This window comes from Podarcis liolepis, assembly GCF_965112155.1.
Source record: "Podarcis liolepis genome assembly, chromosome: 5".
NCBI lineage: Eukaryota > Metazoa > Chordata > Lepidosauria > Squamata > Lacertidae > Podarcis > Podarcis liolepis.
The window spans coordinates 52,453,722-52,468,426 of NC_139556.1; the positions used below are offsets into that span (position 1 = coordinate 52,453,722).

The following is a 14,705-nucleotide window of genomic DNA, read 5'->3' on the forward strand; positions in this document are numbered from 1 at the left end:
TATGCATAAATTAATAGGTGAGGTGTTTCAGAGCATGAAGCTAAACATGACACTTTGCTAATTAACAGCCCATGGAGAGCCCTGCTGGATCCGAAAAAGGGCCCATCTTGTTTCCAGTAGTATCTACCCAGACACCTCTGGAAATCCCATACACAAGAAATGATGACTAATTCTCTCTCTCTCTCCCACACACACCTTATATGTCTTCAGGAACTGGTATTCAGAGGTATCTGGCCTATGAAAGTGGAGGGTATCTTTCATAGCTTAATACATGGAAAGACAAATCCACTATGAATCTGTCTAATCCCCTTTTAAGTCACCAGACATTTTTTGTCTATGAAGTTCATAGATTAAATATGCTTTGTGTGAAGACATACTTTTTGATGTGGCATGTGTTGAATCCACTGCTTATTTTATGAGCAACTCAAATTTCCTGTATTATGAGAGAGGATGAAACATTTTTCTCTATCCATTTTCTCCACACTATGCATACTGTTATAAACCTCAGCCATGTCTCCCTTTAAGTCATCTAAACTAAAAAGCCCCCACTGTAGTCTTTCATTGTATGGAAAGAGACCAAACCTCTTGATCATTCTGGTTCCCCCACCCATCCGCTTTTTTACACCTCTTTTCCAGGTCTTTGATGTCCTTTTTTGAGATGTGGAAACCAGAACTGTGCACAAGATTCCAAATTGCTGTAAATCAAGCTGGTGTTAAAGGCACAGCTGCTAAGGGCTGGCTGAAAAGTTGTCAGCTCCTAGTCAAGTCTCCAGATCTGCAGGAACTGACATTTTCCCTCGTGGAAATAGCTGAGGATACATGTCAGCTCATATTGCCCTCTGGAGTTCTAACATGTTAAAATATTGATTAAGGGAATGTGAGAAACTGTTTACAAATATTTACAGGAGGTAAAAGAACATAATCTTCTTTTTTGACAAAAAAAATAAAAATAAAAGAACAACAACTTTGGCTACAGAAGGGTGCAAACAAATGAAATTTATGAAAAGCAACCTACAATGCTGGTACTTATTCTGAGATGGTAGAGCAATAGGTCACACATCTAATTACACTGAGGCCAGGAGGTCATGCAACATGATTAATAACTGGCAGGTATTAGCGCCTGTCAGAATTGTAAGATTTGAGGAGATGAGGCAGAACAGGTAAAAAAGTGAAGTACAAAAAGGAAACGGAAACCTTTCATTAGCCTTGCTTCTATCACAAAGCATTGTCATGCATTTTGTGCCAGAGTAGCACAATACAGCATTCAGGAAAATGCAACAGCACATCAGAAAAATCACGATTAAAGGAAGTGTCTGGTCCTGATACTAGCTGTGATGTTCTCCTTTCTCTGAGACTGCAACAAATAAAAACGTGCTGTTTTGTGCAATAACAAGACAGACAAAGAACAGAGTGGTTGGAATGTCTCTCCCCTCCCCCCCAATTCTTAAAATGCTCTGAGCTGGATGGATAAGTGCCCTGTAAGATCAGAGCATATATTCCCCAAGGACAGAAAATGGTGACCCTTGAATAAATGCCAAGTCATGTACTGGGACAATTTTTCTCAACAAACAAAAAAATACTGCAGCATTTTAAAAATACAGATCTTTATAGAGAACCCTATGATGTTCTGGTGTTTGTATATAATATTATATATACACATATACTAAAGTAGTTAAGGTATACTATTATTATGGCAAGTACACATATACTAAAGTAGTTAAGGTATACTATTATTATGGCAAGTATAATAGCAGAATTATGGTAATGTGAGATGGGGAGAGCATGAGAGGTAGGTGATGAATGGCTGAGAGTTTGAAAGGGGGTTTGAAGGTGAGTAGTGAGAGAGTTGAGGGTCAGCCTGAGTCAGGAGTTCAGAAGATAGAGTGGAGTGTGGAGAGTGGAGTCTGACAGTGGTGGAAGGGAAGCAGGGTTGATTAGTATTATAGGAACAGCCATATGGTAGCCACTGTTATGATTGCAATAAGGTAATAAATAAGAAACAGGAACCTTTGAAACCATATGCTTATGTACAGAGTTATGTTGAAAACTGTGTTTATTTTTAATAAATCAGTTGTATTACACCACATACCTCATCCTTGGCTACCTTAGGAATGAAGTGTTCCAATAAGGGTTATCTTTGGTGGCAGCGGAGATAAAGGGGGCATTGAGTGAAATTCCCAATAAAGACCCAACACACAGCTTGAATAAAATGGAAAGGTAGTTCAGGGGTGTGTGGGAAGTGCCAGAGTACCTCAGAGTAAAAGGCATATAGAATCATAGAATTGTAGAGTTGGAAGGGACCCCAATGGCCATCTAGTCCAACTTCCTGCAATGCAGGAATCTCAACTAAAGCTTCCATAGGCAGAAAGGGGTTAAGATTGATTCATATTATGTCCCACTTTTCACTCCTAGATTACCTTCAAGCAAAAAATTATGTTGTTTCCCTTCATGAGTTGCAGTTGCTCTAAAAACTTCATGGACCTCTCCTACCCAATTGTGTCCTTCTAGGGCTTGCCATTTGTGTGGCAAAGTCACACGATTTAAATTTAAAGTGGTTCAACCTTTTTTACTTTCAGCAAGTAATTTCCACATCAATTTGTCTGCCATGGAAGCCTAGAGGTGATGTTCTAGGGCTTGTTTTAGAGCACAGGTGGGGAAACTTTGGCTCTCCAGATATTACTGAACTACAACTCCCATCAACCCTACCCAGCATGTCCAGTTATTAAAGATGGGAATTGTAGTTGAACAGTATCTGGAAGGCCAAAGACTCCCCTGACCTTGTTCTATAGCTAACATAACACTAAAAAGATAATAATGGTGGTGTCATGCAACTGCTACTGAGGAGTGTGTTCTGTAAATTGGGCTCAGTCTCTGGTTTGCACTTGCCAAACACATGTAGTGTGTTGAACCTTAACAGTACCTCACCTTTCTCTTATCTACATCCAACTGTGGAACGAAAGGATGAAACTGCTAAGAAATCAAACATGTAAACTTTAAGGATTAGGCTCTCCATTCTCTACATAGAATAGCATTCAGAGATGGCTCATAGGACTGAACTGGGATACACTGAAAAAGGAGGTTTCAGGAATGTGTATCATTTATTGAACTCCACTTCTGGTTTTTTATCATTCACACCTTCCACAAACTTTACCTCCAGTTGATAAAATGGCCTTTGAAGATTATTATCATGCTGTTTTATGGGATCTGAATAAAGAAACAAACAGGAAGCTTAATTTATGATGGATGTGTCCCCAAACCTTTTAGAGCTTTTCTGCTTGATTAAAAATTCCTTGTTCCTCTTCACTGAATTGTTTAGAGGATTCCACCCCCCATTTCACAGTCTCTACCCTGATTAAAACAAATTATTATCAAAGATCCCCCCACTGAATGAGGAATCATTAATTGAGGAACATGCAATGCTCCTTAATTACCTTTAGAACAGTTGGAGAACAAATAATCTTGGGTTTCTAAGGGACAGGCGTGTATCATGCATTGTGGCCTCATTCTCAGTGTTTGCTGGAAGGAAACTCTATTTTCAAATACTTTGGGGGAATATCTCTCTCTATAAGCCTCAGTAAACACATTGTAAATTGTTGTTTTTTCTAAAGTGTTTTTTCTAAAGGGGGGGATAACATGCTATTAGGTGAGTAGCTGTAATAGATGTCTCAGATAATCAATAAGGTTGCCATATGTCCTCTTTTTCCAGGACACGTCCTCTTTTTCCATAATGAGTCATCATAGAGATCCATAGTTAAAAGTAGAAGTCAGCAAATGTGTCCTCTTTTTTTGCTCTTCAAAATATAGCAACCCTAAATTAGAATGATAATAGCTGTTCATTTGTTTTACAAGGGCCAACATTAGTTAAGAAATCAAGTGTGTATTAGTGATCTTATTCTGGAAATAATATAGAAATGTCAGAAGTATGGCAAATGTTAGCATTTACTGGTGAGATGTTAAGAGATACTAAGTCAGGACAGTATGACTAATCAGAAGGCAGAATTGAACAACAACCAAGAATACAGAACCTTGCCAGAGCTTGGGAAGACCTTGTTGCTAGAGCAAGCCTCAGCTGGAACATACATCTTCCTGCCTAGAAGGACCTAATAGTCAGCCTGGGTGAGCAGAGTCAATCCAAAAGGTTCATATGTGAAAAGTCTGTTGGCTGAAGTACTGTGAATCACCCCAAGGGACAGTCACATACAAATCCAGCAGTTTCTTATAGGCCCTTATGGAAATGTAACACCCCACTTCCTGACTGCACCCAACTTTATGGCCCACTTCAGTCTTCTAGAAACAGCAGGGAGTGGCAAACAATAGAATAGGATGCACCATTCTCTGTAATTTGAGCACTACACCAGTCTCTCTTTCTCCATGGCCAGCATGCTGTGATCCACATGTGCCAAGCTGGGTGAGGACAGAGAAAGCTAGCTCATTTAACTTTTAGAAGAGAGAAAGCTCACTGAAGTCTTCCCTTAGATATAGGAGAGCCCATGAAAGAATGGGTCACAACCCAGTTTTCTGATATTTGTCATACTATATTGGCAATATACACACTAATATTGTAATTTTAAAACTTTAATAAAATCTAATATAATGTTCTATTTACATTAAGTTTAGCTATAGAAGGAAGAAGATGACAAAATGTTAGGGAGAGATCTGTGGAGAATAGGGTGATCAGATGCAAAATATAAGTCTTCTTAAATATGAATGCAACCATCTGAATTTGTGTTTGTCCACTTGGTACAAGAAGGTAACTGCGCTTAACCCTCTATCATTTCACATTTCAGTAATTGCAGCTTCCAGATTCTGGTTAGCTTTGCAGAATGTGGCAGATCTTGCTCTTCCTGGTATGAGAACTTCACATTATCACAGCCCAATATGTTAGTTCTTTACATTATGTGTCCTCCTTGAATGAAAAATATAAATGACACTCTTCTCATAAAAGCAAAATTTCTAGGTATGGGATGGCAAAGCAATTTTCCTTCTGTTCATTTTGGAGTTGTAAGTTTAATACCTTGATGTGCTCACATTTCCTTTACAGTAAAGCTGTTTGTTTCTGCTGAAATATAAATATTTTAAAGATAATGGGTGCCCGACTTCAACTTAAATAGCTGTTGATGGTAAATCGCTCAAGCAGGTCTCCCTAGAGGGTGAGAATTGCTGATGTTTGCCTATACCGTATACTCATGCAAACACATGCAAAATAAACATAATGAATGGGTGGAATTCAATGCCACTCTATTATGAACTTGTTGTCTGTGCAAGCATTTCAGCTTGCCAGATGGAACAATCCCCCCTCTTTCCCCACCATGTGCTGTTTGGGAGTTCTTCAGACCTGCCCAGAGCCAAATTCAGGGGTTGCAGAGGTGGGGTGGGGGGTTCCCCATAGCAGAAGCAGAAGTCCTTGTTCAAGGCTTCCGCTGAAAGGGATCCTTGATGACTCCTGTCCAATATTCTCCCCATAGCTCTAGTGGTGCTAACCAATCTTGAGCAAAATGCTTTGCCTGCATAAACCAGTAAGACCTCTGTATAACATGTTCACATTTCAAACAAACCCAAGATTACCTAAGATGAAAGAATGTTCAATTGCCTTTTTTATTAGATGCAAAAAACACTTATGAAAATGGACTTGTACTTGCGTTGTTGATTCCTGTTCATTTACAGTATTGTGATTCATGTGATAATTGCCAAATGGAAAAGTAACCATAAGGTAATTTTGCAGTAACTTTGAGCCACAATTTTTGGACAACAGCAGCTTTTGAGTGAGCTATACACTTGATGAGACAAGCACTCAACCATGCCCAGGAAAATGATTTCCACTGTGTGTGAAAGCGCTCTTACCATGTGCGTATAAATTGTGCTTTGCGTCTTTTAGATTTCACAAACAAGGTGACCCAAAACTGCAGTGCCAAAAATGAGAGGCCCTTCTAAAAACACTCTGCTGAGTGACTAAAAAAAGAGTTTAAAAGTAACATTCAATTGCCTAATAAAATAGTGACATTATCAGAAGAGTATTTCCAGGGGATTTGCACAAAGAATTAATTTTGCCCATTTTCCTGAATGTGTGTGCTCCTTTGATAGGTCTGGCTAAGCTATAGTGAAAGGTCAATGGGTAGTCTAATAAATGAGGTCAAGACGGCTGCATGGCAGTCAGAATGCAGTAGTTTATTATTTCCCAGGAGGGGGGGACGGACCCTCATCTTCAATACAGTTGTCAGAATGGAGTATTTATTAGCCATTGTAGCTGAGGGAGACATGAACATTTATGTAAGTAGATTGATTGCTGGACCTGTAGCCAAGGCTCAGTGTAGATGACAATTATTTTCTTCTCACTCATTCTACAACAGCCCAGCAAGGTAGATTGCTAACATTTCACTGTTGCACACAGAGAGCTCGTGGACAGGGATATCAATAAGCATCAACTAAGACAGAATGGCAAATCTTGACCTCAGACTTCCAGCTCCCTCCCATCCCTTGAATTCTCACACACAACGCATACCCTTTCTCAAGAGAAGTTTGATAAGATGGAGGCAGGTGGGAGGTATGGCCAATTCCATTTGGATTCCTCCTGCCATGCCTGAGGAGCAGCTGGATGGTATGTGTGCAGTCAGATGTGAAGAACAATCAAACAAGTGTCTCTTTTTTTGGAGAAAGAAATAGGGAGGGAGACAGAATGCAGCTGCTCTGTATTGACTAACTGGGCACAACAAAAAGAGCCAGACAAAAATGCAACAATCCAAGGATATTGTTGATTATAATTTATTCTTTTTTAAAAGGATTCATAGCTACAGTTCCCCAACAAAATTTGGGTAACAACTCTTCCTCAGATAGCTTATATACCTCATTTGTGTGCCCACAGACACTCACACCTCCTAGGAAAGTGGGTATATTTCCTGTATTTCACACTATTTTGGACATAGCACCTTGTGTGGCCACAGAACATAGAGAGCAGCAGTAAAGTGCCAGTGCCGTGTGGTGGTTGGTGGCCATGGGAACTAGTGAGGCAGAAGACCAATGAGCCCAAACAGTAGATGAAGCCAGAGTCAATAAAGGCAGAGCCAACACATTCTAGTTTTGCCTCCATCCTCTTCCCTGCTAAATTCTACAAGGGCAACACTCAGACTAAGGAGGATGAAGCTGACAGCCAGTGCCACCCTCTGGAATGGTTGTAAGTAGGAAGGTAGGCAGGTGGCGGCTGGCTGAAGGCAGATTGAGGTTGGGGGGCAACCCCCCATTTGCCCCAATGGACCAGCCTGAACAGGATTACACAAACTGCAAAGTATGCAACACCCTGACTGCCAGGAGCTCTCCTCTCTCTCTCTCTCTCTCTCTCTCTCTCACACACACACACACACACACACACACACACACACACCAGTATTTCTGATTTTTTGGCTCTGGACCTGTTTCTAAGTGAATCCTCCAGGTTTGTATACCATTTTTAGGGTGTTCAGTCACGATTAGGAGGAAGGAATGTGCAGGCCTATAGACTACAATAACAGAAAATGCTTAGAACACTACTTTCACAAATGCTGCCTATTGTAACGCAACGTGTTTCATTAAATGAAACAACAAACACATTCTTAGTTGCAAATGGAAAATCCATCAGACAATAACTTGAATTCTGGCCAGTAACTTACAGGCATAATACTTCCTCTTGTTCTGTTTGCAGCTGAATGGACAATAGCAATTGCCTGGCGATTTCAATTAGCTGAGCTGCTCAGCAGTTTTTATTAAAAATCACCTGAATGCCTCAGTGTACTCCGCTGTGCCATGGCCTTCCATGATATAACGTATGTGGTGGGTCTGCAGGCTGATGGATGCTCTGGATAAAACCAGAAGGAGACTGACATAAATCCCAGGCCCACCGGAGTCTAGCTTAATTGGACACACTCAAGAATACTGAATAAAATATATCTGGTAATTTGAGAGTCGCTGGATTTAAAACACAACATTGCCATATTATGGGATAGAGAAGAGACCAATGCGACCTACACATCATCATATCATTTTACTTCACTGTAATGAATCTGGATAAAATTCCTACATCCTCATTAGTTACAATTACTAGAATGAATTAGAATCCCAAGAACATGCACTGGAAGGATAGGAATCAATCCACCCTTTTACCTCGTTCAACCACCCCAATCTTGTAAAACAGGATGGTGAAATTGTTAACTAATTCACATTAAAATATCCTGAATGTATGTCCCTATCCTGTGTAATAGGAGGGTTTTGCATACTTTTTTGTAGAGCAGTGTACAGCTTGCTGCTTGTATTCTCTCAAAGGAGAATTCAGGGATGCTGCATTTTCCTGGCATTCAAATCACAGTATATCACACTGATAAAATAAGCCTCAGTTGCGTTTGTTGTTAAGTGTTGGAAGCTATAGGCTTTTGTTTGCGATACTGGTCGTGCCTTTGACATTACAGTTAATGAGCCACAGATAGTGCAACTCAGCAGTAATGCCACTGAGTCCAATGGGACATATGCTCAGGTATCTGTGCATAGGATTGGAGAACTTGCCCCATGCTCTTGCAATTTTGCGCACTTTTATAAAGTTTTTAGTTAATTTCGCATTATTTAATTTATATTATGTCTACTGTACAGAAGAACTCTAATGCCTCTTCATTCATAGGAACATGGGAAGCTGCCTTATATCGAGTCAGACCATTGGTCCATTTAGCTCAGTATTGTCTCTACATCAGGAATGAGGGACCCGTAACCCTCCTGATATTGTTGGTTTTCAACTCCCATTAGCCTGATGAGAGTTATAGTCCAACAACATCTGGAAGGTCACAGGTCACACTCTTTAGCTGCACTGACTGGCAGAGATTTTCCACTCCCCCTGCCTGAGTCTTCCCCCGTATCTCCCTGGAAATGGTAGAGGCTGTGCCCCTTTCTGTAGATGATGTATTCATTCATTCACTCATTCAATTATTTTATAAAATTTGTACACTGCAGTACCCTACGCAGCAGTACCTTACACAGTCCTTTCCCCATTGCTGTCTTTCGAAGTAGAAAAGTGGCAAACACCAGCTCATCTCTTTCTACAACAATTGAATTTAGTCCTCCAAAAAATCCTGGAACTCCAAAATCTTAAAAGCCAGAAGAACGGGCCTTTTCTGCGGTGGCTCCCCATTTGTGAAATGCCCTTCTCAGGGAGGCTCACCTGGTGCTTTCAGTACAACAAAGCTGCCTTACCTGCCAGCTCCCAGCCAATATATGCTATCTCTGTCCCCCTTCATAAAATCACTCAGTGTGTCTTGGGAGTCATAGAATCATAGAATTGTAGTGTTGGAAGGGAGCCCAAGAGTCATCTAGTCTAACCCCCTGCAATGCAGGAATCTCAGCTAAAGCATCCATGACAGATGACCATCCAACCTCTGCTTAATAACCTCCAGTGATGCAGAGTCCACGACCACTGTTCCACTGTTGAACTGCTCTTACTATCAGAAAGTTCTTTCTGATGTTTAGTTGGAATCTCTGTTCTTGTAACCTGAAGGCATTGGTTTGAGTCCTACCCTTCATAGCAGGAGACAACCAGTCCATTTTCAGTCTCTTGAATGGCTTAGCTGGAAGTGGGCACCCTCATATGCATCCAATGAACAATCACTGTCTTGCTAGGTCCTGCCCCTGTGTCAGGAGGAGAATAATCACAGCCACACTTCAACAATTCCTTACCTCCCTAGTTTAAAAACTTTTTTGCAGTAGCAGAACCCTACACTTTAAACAAAGCTTTGCTGGAATCCTTGCAGCAAATTATTTTTAAACATTTTTTTTAAAGGGAGAGAGATTGATTATTGGTAGAGGAAGCAAGGGAGAGCCAGCCAGAGCAGCAACTTTTAAAAGCAGCAACTTTGAGACTTTGAAAAACTTTGCTGCTGATCTCCTGATCTCCTCTGACGGGAGAAGCCTTTGTTTGTCATCCTTAAGGCTTTGGCTCTTATCAGAGAGAGTTCTTATCTCTCCATCAGCATTAAAGGAGCAGCATATTTAACTCTTGCTGACAGGCTGCAGCTCAAAGGAAGGTGCTAAGGGGCAGAAGAGGGATTCCCATGACAAGTACTTAACCCACTAGCAGTGCCGTGCGGGCAGGGTGCCGCTGCTTATCTAGCTTCACACGACTCACATCTCTACTAGTGACCGAGGAGGGGGATGGGCGAGGCAGCGAGGAGCTGCTGTGTCTGCATTGCACTAAGCTGCCCACTCCCGTGCCCTTTCCCGTCTTGGTAACCTGTAGCAACACGCGGTGTTTGGAAGCTAGGAAAGCAAAGAAGCGGGAGGGAGGCCCAGGACCGCCGCTTGAATACTGCATTTAATCCCCATGGGCGCAGCTCAATGGAAATCATACATTGTGCATGCTTGCCTACCATTCCATTCCATTTTTTCTTTCTTTGGGGAATGCCCCTTAGCAGAACTTAGCAGAACTCTGGACAAAATTTGAGAAAAGCTACGTTTCATCACAGAGAAATTCTAGCTACTGTATTGTTTGGAATGAACATGTATCTAGATCCAGATAGTATAACTGCACCTGCTTAGCGTGTCAGGAGGTCTTCAGAACACAGCCGTGTAGCACACAGAAAGGGCCAGCCTCATCAGTGCCTCCAGCCAATTGAATTGCAGCATTTTCTAACAGGGCGGTCCTAATTAACTCCCCCAACCAACCCAGCTGCAGTACTTTTCTTCGACTTTGTTCAGGGTTAGAGCGGCCATTTTCTAGAGACGTGGTTGCGTGTCTCTGGGTAGGTAGCTGACTGCAAATATATGTATGTTGCGGCCTTGTTGGCAGAATATTTGTTTGCATATGTGTGAGGAAAATAGAAGGGACCTGGAGAAGCTGGAGTGAAGTGGAGCCCAGCATCAGGGGAGAAAATCACTTCAGTGGGTGAGTTTTTTATTTAATTTTTTCCCCTCAAACAAAGCTACAAAAAGTGGAAAGGGAGCTAACTATGGGGTGTGTGTGCTTAGCATGACTAATATGTCCAGGCATTTTTAAAAAACTTGCTTTCCCCTTGATAAGCCTTTATTGGCTGGTTACACAGCAGACCAAGAGGCATTATTCGAGTTCAAGGACACATTTCAGCCAGGCAGAAACACTCTAGAGGGCAAAGGAGGGCCAGTGGGACGTTGTGGCCTGAGGGAAACAGGTGGCGTTGGGGAAGTTCTGAGGGCCAGATTAGAGAGGCCTTGGGGGCCATGTCCCCCCCAGCTGAGGTTCCCACCCCTGCACTTGACCAGCTGCCCCTCAGCATAATATTCTGAGCCTACCCTTTGTCACTATTCACCAGTAACTTCTAGGAAGGCAGTTGAGTTCTGTGCTGGTCTCAGTACACTGATCAGAACATTGCAAAAGGAATCCTATAGAATTAGCTGCAGAATTTCCTAAATTTCTCCACAAATTTCCAGGGAGGCAATAAAGTAGAACCTTTTTCATTTCCAGCGTGCTTCTGTTTGGAGACAAACTAACAGGAATCCCAGGATCACTTCTCAACACTTAATTTTGTACTTGGGTATAATACATGTGCGTATAGGATTGGTAAGTTACAGTTAGGTGCTGTGTTGGTCTGCTGTAGTCGAAACAAAATAAAAAAAACCCTTCAAGTAGTACACCTTAGAGACCAACTAAGTTTGTTATTGGTATGAGCTTTCATGTGCATGCACACTTCTTCAGATACACTGAAACAGAAGTCACCAGACCCTTATATACGTATAGTGAGAGGGTGGGGAGGGGTATTACTCAGAAGGGTGGTGGGAATGGGTGATTGGCTGATAGTTGTGGTAAACCTGTTGATGACTGTTAGACTGCAATTGGCCTTAAGGAAAAAGCAAGGGATGAGATGGCTAAAAATAGCTTTATCATGTATAATGATATAAGAATTCAATGTCTCTATTCAGACCAGGTCTCTCCATGGTTTTAAGTTCGGTAATAAGTTGCAATTCAGCAACTTCTCTTTCCAGTCTATTTCTGAATTTTTTTTGTAATATGACAGCTATTCTGAGATCTTGTATAGAATGTCCTGGGAGATTGAAGTGTTCTCCTAGTGGTTTCTCTGTCTTGTAATCCTGATGTCAGATTTATGTCCATTTATCCTTTGGCGTAGGGTTTGGCCTGTTTGTCCAATATAGAGAGCTGAAGGGCACTGTTGGCATTTGATGGCATACACAATGTTAGAAGATGATCAATTAAATAGTCCTGAGATGGTATGTTTGATGTTGTTGGGGCCAGTAATGGTGTTGTCCGGGTGTTTTTGGCAGCAAAGTTGGCATCTGGGTTTATTGCAGGCTCTGGTGCCAGTGTCCATGTTAAGTCTGGTTGTTGTATTATTGTGGGTGAGGAGTTGTTTAAGATTGGATGGCTGTCTGTAGGCAATGAAAGGTCTTCCTCCCAGAGCTTGAGAAAGAGAACTGTCATTGTCTAGGAGAGGTTGTAGATCTCTGATGATGCGTTGAACTGTTTTAACTTGGGAGCTGTATGTGATTACTAGTGGTCTGTTATTTTCTTTTTTGTGTCTGTCTTGCAGCAAGTTCTCTCTGGGTATCAATCTGGCTCTGTTGATCTGTTATTTAACTTCATCAGGCAGATATTTTAGTTCTAAAAAGTTTTGCAGTAGATCTCTTAGGTGAGAATCTCTGTAGAGTTGGAACAGATGCGGCTGTAACGTAGGGCCTGGCTATATACAATGGATTGTTTCGGATGTTTGGGATGGTAGCTAGAAGCACGTACTGTAGATATGTTTGTTGGTCAGTTGGTTCACAGAATAAGGTGGTGTCTATACGCCCATACACTATTTTTATAGTAGTGTCCATGGATGCTACGGGCCTGATATGAAAAAAAAAAAAAAAGAGCTGATGAGCGCTGCAGTGTTATGCTATAAAGAACAAAGCCCCTTTATCACAATGTCCCGTCTCCCCCTTGATATAGTTACGCCATGAATAGCGTAATTCCTGCATTTCAGACTGCTTTTAAAAGTACAGGGGTGGGATCAGTAGAAAAAAGTGGCTCCACCTACTTTCACACTGCCCTGCCTGCTGTCCCACTATGCCCGGGAGGGGTGGCGGCAGACCAACTGCTATTGAGTAATTCCCTGCTGTTTTGTGAACTTCCAGATTTTAAAGTTTTACTTTACATGTCCACCCTTCTATGATTAAAAAACAAAAACAGCAGTGATATGTAGCGAATCAGCAAAGCCATTCTCCATCATCCCTTTTGTGGGACATCCTACTGCTGTTTCTGGGGTTTAGCACTAATGGGGGAAATAATGGTGGTTTAAGGTGCCATTTATAGTAATAATATTGTAGATCGCACAGAAATGTTAAAGAAAAATATTGAATAAAGATAAAATCAGGACTAAAAGAATAAACATTCACCTTATGAGGCACTAAAAAATAAGAATGGGGTAAATGGAAATGCTGCTTTGCAGATTATCTGGAAATCTGTAAATATTTAACTATAAATGTTTTTTATAACAACATAAATATCACAATCACTTAAGATTGCAAATGCTTTCCCCTTTAAAGAAGCTTTGTTGAGGCAAATGGAACAACGTGTGCTCATGACTCACACATAAATCCCACAATAGCTGCATAAAAATAAATCATACAATCAATAATAGGGTGGCGCTGTGGGTAAAACCTCAGTGCCTAGGACTTGCTGATCGCAAGGTCGGCGGTTCGAATCCCCGTGGTGGGGTGAGCTTCTGTCATTCGGTCCCAGCTCCTGCCCACCGAGCAGTTCGAAAGCACCCCTAAGTGCAAGTAGATAAATAGGTACCGCTTTATAGCGGGAAGGTAAACGGCGTTTCTGTGTGCGGCACTGGTGCTGGCTCGCCAGATGCCGCTTAGTCACGCTGGCCACGTGACCCGGAAGTGTCTCCGGCCAGCGTTGGCTCCCGGCCTCTTAAGTGAGATGAGCGCGCAACCCTAGAGTCGGACACGACTGGCCCGTACAGGCAGGGGTACCTTTACCTTTACCTCTACTTACGTTCACCTCTGGTTACATATCCTTCGGGATACGTGTGTGGCAAATCCGGAAGTATTTTTCCAGGTTTCGCCGTGTGCACATGCGCAAAAGTGCTCTACCATGCCATGCGCAGAAGCGCTCTACTGCCGTGCACTCATGTGCAGAAGCAGTCCCTCTGGTTGCGGAAACCTCGGGATCCGACCAGAGCTCCGGAACAGATCCAGTCCACAACCGGAGGTACCACTGTATAATTCTTCGTATTTGTAAATGTAAAGGAATATATCCACAGTAAATACCATATTTTTCTATGTATAAGACGGGTTTTCCCCTGAAAAATAGTGTCAAAAATTAGGGGGCGTCTTATACATTGGGTGGTCTTATAGATGGACAAATACGGTATATTCACTCTGCAGCGGAGAGAGGGAAAGTGAAAGTGCTTCCACCTCTGCTGTATTAAGCAGTTGGTTCCTTACCTTTCCCGCCCCAATCTGGCCACAGTGATCCATGTGACGGTCACCTCCAGGCTTGACAACTGTAATTCACTCTACGCGGGGCTGCCCTTGAAACTGTCCCAGAAACTCCAGCGGGTGCAGAATGCTGCAGCGAGGCTCCTCGCGGGGTCCCTCTCATGGGATCATATTCACCCAGTGCTTTACCAGTTGCACTGGCTCCCGGTGGAGTGTAGGGTCAGGTTTAAGGTGCTGGTTTTGACTTTTAAAGCCGTTTGTGGCTTAGGGCCCTC

At 42.1% G+C, this 14,705-nt stretch overlaps 1 long non-coding RNA gene across 5 annotated transcripts in view; it reads left to right on the forward strand.

Annotated features, from left to right (window-relative positions):
- Positions 1 to 14,705, forward strand: part of LOC310707695 — a 124,507-nt gene that overhangs the window by 45,144 nt on the left and 64,658 nt on the right. The gene's annotated exons all lie outside the window — the stretch shown is intronic.